Source organism: Anarhichas minor, unplaced genomic scaffold, assembly GCF_050575085.1.
Source record: "Anarhichas minor isolate MPS153535 unplaced genomic scaffold, ASM5057508v1 ptg000058l, whole genome shotgun sequence".
NCBI lineage: Eukaryota > Metazoa > Chordata > Actinopteri > Perciformes > Anarhichadidae > Anarhichas > Anarhichas minor.
In genome coordinates, this window is record NW_027466504.1 from 4,859,751 (window position 1) to 4,865,460 (window position 5,710).

Consider the following 5,710-nt stretch of genomic DNA (forward strand, 5'->3'; position numbering starts at 1 on the left):
ATTAAGTATAAAACATGCTACCTGCATCTCGTGAACCAAATGTTATTGCCCTTTTGTTCATATAGCAGTACTTTTAAAATAAAAGTGCGCAATACACTACTTTTGGATTCATTATTGAACTTTGCCATAACAATGCGATTAATCGCGGTTAAATATTTTAATCGTTGCCCAGCACTAATTTATTTATATAAATGTTTAAATAAATATGACATCCAAGAACTAAAATATGCCCAATCTTATATCCTCAATTATAATAATAACATAGTTAAATATATAAAAAGACATCCAAACTTAAAGACCAGCAATTTTGGGGTTAAGTGTCTTGCTCAAGGACACATCGACATGCTCCCAGCGGAACCGGGGATCGAACCGCCGCTCCTCTGATTGAATGACGGCCCTGCACTCCACTTAGCCACAGTCGCCCAAGATCAGTTCTAGACTATGGCTGTGTGGCTTAAAGGTCGGCGTCTAAAACCTTGTTGGGAAAACTGGATGTAATACAAGCATCAAGAATATGTAGTGGGGTCTTTAAAACAACATCTGTGCCGGCATTGCAGGTAGAAATGGGGGAAATGCTGTTGGAATTGAGAAGAATACAGATAATGATGACATATTGGGTCAGTTTACAAGGACATAACAACTATCCAACAATAAGTGCAATTGAGCCATGCTGGGAACATGACAAAAAGGCCAACAAAGAGCTCTGGTTGGGTTGTTAAGAAGAAGGCTAGTGAATTAGGTTATAGGAGTTATTCTCCAGCTGTGGTCCAGCTGTTCCTCTTTGGTTACTGCCACAGCCTGGAATAGATCTTGGCCTCCTTGAACTGATGAGACATGAACGTGGGGGAAACTGTAAGATCTTCAAGTCATACATCAGTTAACACAATTAAATACAGATTTATGGATCTAAAGACCCTAAAACTGGTAGAACAGCAGCAGCAGCAGTAATCCCAGAATTCCATTTGGAGTGTGAAGAGACTCAGTGATGATTTATTTGTGTTTACATGTGAGATGATGGCCATAGTTATTGCGTTACAGTGGGTAGAGGATGTCAGGCCAGAGAGAGTGGTGATTGCATCAGACTCATGTGCAGTGCTAACGAGTTTGACATTGTGCCACTCCAGAAACAGAGAGGATTTACTGTTTGAAATTCTACAATCATTTTAAAGAATCGGTTGATTTAGTGTGGGTCCATGTTGGAGTCGATGGCAATGAGAAGGCGGGTAAAGCAGCAAAAAGGGCTTTGAAGAGTGGGAAAAATAACGTTAATGTAAATATAAGTAAGTCAGAAGCTAAAGTGGTGATTAAGGAACAAATTAAAAATATATGTCAGAACGAATGTAATAAAGGGAGTAAAGGAAGATGTCTTTAAAATAAACCATTGGTTGGGAGTGCAGGATCTAGTGGATTGATTATGACAAGACTAAGGAATGGCCATACTGGTCTGAACAGTTCCCTCTATGTTATTAGAAAGCATAATAATGGAAAGTGTAAATTTTGTGGAGAAGAAGAAACCGTGGATCATGTTTTATTGTCCTGTCAGAGGTACGAGTCAGAGAGAGAAGTTTTGAAAAAAAAGGTCTAAGAGAGATTGGAGAGGAAAGCTTTAGTGACAAATGTTGGAAACTTTTTCTGGAATATTTAGAGTCAACAACACTAATGAATAGAATTTGAGAAAGAAATGTATTATTATTTATTTTTTCTATATGTATACATATATATATATATATAAATATATATATAGAAGAAGAAGCAGGCGGCTGAAAACGGTCCGACTTGAACACAGTTTTTTGTCAACGCCCCTTTCTACGTCCGCCTGCTCTCGTCTGCTTTCCAGGCGAGGCGCAGTTCAACTCGAACGAGCCTATTCTCTCAGGTGTGTTTCAGTGCAGGAACAAAGGCCCAGGTGAGCTCTCTGGTCCCTGCTGGGTCCTAGTGCTCCATATCAGTAACAGTCCTGACAGACCCCAGATCAGACTGAACTCATCTTCTTCATCACAGTGTCATCATTCAAAGCAACACTTCATCTGGACTTCAACATTCAAACTAACAGCAGCTTCTCTCTACATGCTCACACATCTTGTTTCCCAGCTGACGTTTGTGTTTGAAAGCAGCTATAAACAATCACACATTCACAACAATCAATGACGTCATTTCAACCAATCACAGCTCCACTTACTGAACTTTTAGCATGAACTTCATCAGTGTGCAGCTCTCTTCTGTCCTCAGCAGGTCTGTGTAGAAAAGGAGCTCCGTGCTTCACTTCAACTTCAACTTCCATCAGACGAAGTGAAGTGACGCAGCTTGTTATCCTTCATCAGAGAGAGTGTGTGTCCTCACGTCACCATCACAGTATGCAGTCTGACTGGTTGGACTGAGTCTCAGTCTGAGCTGCGTTCACAGGATCAAATGTCATTGTGAACAGAAACCTCCTCACAGCTCAAACAAGAGTCTTTCAGGATCAAACTCAGCATCTGTGGAAAAATCATTTCAACTTGTAAAGAGTTGCTTTGACATCAGACTGGATTCTGTTGTTTAGACCAGATAGTTTAGAGGATCCATGCACGCCCCTCTTTGTCACCTTGTCTTCTTGTATGTAGACTAGTAGGGAACAGATGATCAAGCAGAAACCTTTGCAGCAAATGTTGTGTCGAGTTTATCTTGAATAAATACATTCACTAAGACAACAGAGTCTGACCTGAGAGTGTTTTTATTCTTCACTCCACTTTGTGGATCTGGTTGAACCTGTTGGGGCGGGACAACTTACCCACGTATCAGTCTGAAGCTGCGTTCTAAATCATTTACTTTTTCTTTTTACTTTGAGGACATACTGCAGCTTCCCTACAAAGTACATACTGATGCATGCAGTCTGCATTCAACTGGGACATACTGCTTCCTTATAACATGGCACCTTGAACTTTGACCCTCTTGCTCAAATATCTGCTGTGCAAAGGATTGTGGGTCAGAATAGTCAGGAAAGCATGCTGGCTTGCATGCTGCAAAATGTGACCGAATATAGAACACAAACTGTAATTCCTGCAGCAAACACCCCCAAGGTGGATACAGCACGACCACTGTCAACAACAACCTGCAGGAAAGTCAAAATATCCTCAAGAGAGCAGGAAGGTGGAGCGAGGCCCTTGATCTTGCATCAGTCAACCACAAACAAGTCAAGTAAGCCTCTTACAGGGGGGGTTATGTGCATTGTGATACGTCTAGACCAGACCTGGGCATTGTACGGCCCGCGGGCCACATCCGGGCGGGAGGTCATTGGGAAATTAGGAATAAAACGTAAATAAGTGTACATCATGCACAGAATAGAGCTGCATTGATTTTATTTTGAAGGCGACTTTCGTTGTTTTTTTTCTTCTCAATTTAAGTACGTTAGTGAATGTGTGTGAGCAGCAGCGTCACTGCAATGTGTTGGCGAACTGAGTTTACGGGAGATGTGAGTTAGCTGTTAGCCCTCAAAAATGCCAGCCTGTGTTAAAAAAGAAAGACTGACACAGAGTGCAGAGTTTTTAACAAAACATGGACTTTAAAGTATTTCTTTACTGAAGTCAAAGGTAAAGCCGTGTGCTTAGTTTGTGGAGAACAAGTCGCAGTGTTTAAGGATTACAATTTGAATCGTCATTACGAGAGGAAACACACGGAGAAATACGAAAGATTGACGGATGCAGAGCGGGAACGGACGTCTGAGGCTTTGCTAGCTAAGCTGCAAAAGCAACAAGTCCTTTTTACACATCCAGCTTCACACATCAGGGATGCAGCCGCCAAGACCAGCTTTGTGATATCCCACAAAATGGACTCCAAGTGCACCGTAACGAGGAGGATCGAGGGCATCGCGGGAAATCTGGAGCTTCAGCTGCAAAAAAAAACAGATCATTTCGAATTGTTCGCCTTGGCTCTGGACGAGAGCTGCGATGTCCGCGACACAGCCCAGTTACTCACCTTTGTACGAGATTACAGAGGAGCTGGCAGCAATGCAGTCAATGAAAGGGACGACGACGGGGAGTGATTTGTTCACGGAGGTAGATGCATGCTTCCACAAGCTGGGACTGAAATGGGACAAACTGGCACGTGTCACAACTGATGGTTGTCCAAATCTGACGGGGAGAAATGTCGGACTTTTAAAGCGGATGCAAGATAAAGTGACTGAAATAAACCCAGAACTGAAATGTGTATTTTTGCATTGCATTAAACATCAGAATGTGCTCAAACGTAACCATGTTATTGATGTTGTAACTAAAATAGTTAACGTCATCAGGGCAAGAGCATTGAATCACAGACAGTTTGTTGCACTCTTGGAGGAGCATGAGACTGAACACAGTGACATAGGCTAACACACAGCTGGCAGGTGGCTCAGCCTGGGCAAAGTGCTTCAAAGAGTTAAGAGTTCGGGACCTGAGAGCAGAGATTTAAGAGTTTTGTGAGAAGAAAGGCGAGGACATCCCAGAGCTCTCTGATGTAAACTGGATGAGAGATTTTGCATTTGCTGTTGATGTGACTGCACTAATGAATGATCTGAATACCAAACTGCAAGGCAAGGGCCTCTTTGCACATCACATGTGCAGCCTGGTGAAGGCTTTCATGACAAAGTTGCAGTTTCTTTCAAGCCAGATGCAGGTAACACTCTCACCCACCTGCACACCCTGAAAGAAGCCACACCATCAGTTGAACATCTCCACAGGTATCATCCATGTTAGGGCCACTGCATGGTGAGTTTTCAAGACTTCAAAACAGTTGAGAGTGAAATGCACATGATTTCTTCTCCCTTCACGTGCAGTGTGGATAATGCTCCTAAAATTTTGCAAAAACATGATCCCCGTCAGTGTTCTACTATTATATATGGATATTACAAATGTATATGTGGTTTGGATTATTCCTGCTGCAGATGTTTAAGGTGGAGCTCATTTTAACTCCTTTATACTCTGTTGTTCAGTTTGGGTAGTTAGGAAAGGTTTGACAAATTATAATGTGCAAAGTAACTAGTAACTAAAGCTGGCAGACAAATGTAGTGGAGTAAAAAGTACAATATTTCCCTCTGAGATGTAGTGGAGTGGAAGTACAAAGTTGAATAAAATGGAAATACTCAAGTAAAGTACCTTGAATTTGTACATAAGTATAGTACTTAAGCAAATATACTAGTTACATTCCACCACTGATCATAATATTTACTGTTACCACTCACAGCTCATCAAAACCATACAATGTACTGCTTTTTATAAAGAGGTGGAATAATATTGAGCAGGATTGAGTTCAGTCTATTGGTCCGGCCCTCCACAACAGTCCCTGTTTCTCATGTGGCCCCTTGGGAAAAATAATTGCCCACCCCTGGTCTAGACAATAGGGGGTGGTAGACCCAGGTCGCTCAATATCATCCCTGAAACCTCCAGACCATGAGGTGTTGCCCCAGAATCGGGCATGAGAGGATGGAGTCCTCTGCTTGATGCAGAGCCATGGGCAGGTCTGGTAACCGCTCGTGATGCAAGGTGCAGGAACCACCTGGTGCCCGGACTCTCCAGAGCTACCAGTAACATGGACAGGTGTTGCTTTGAATCATGTCGAAGTGTCCACTCCCAACGGGGGACATTGGGTGTTTTCTCTATTTGTGAATAAGAGAGAAAAGGTGATGATCTGTCCACATCAGATCAGACACTGCTGCCCTGTGAAGGGCCGGGGATCTGACAACCTCCTGTCTGTTGAGGTT

General features: G+C 42.6%; 1 pseudogene; it reads left to right on the plus strand.

The window, feature by feature from the left end:
- Window positions 1-3,923: 3,923 nt before the first annotated feature.
- On the plus strand, window positions 3,924-4,706 carry LOC142933151 (general transcription factor II-I repeat domain-containing protein 2A-like; annotated as a pseudogene).
- The last annotated feature ends 1,004 nt before the right edge of the window (window positions 4,707-5,710 follow it).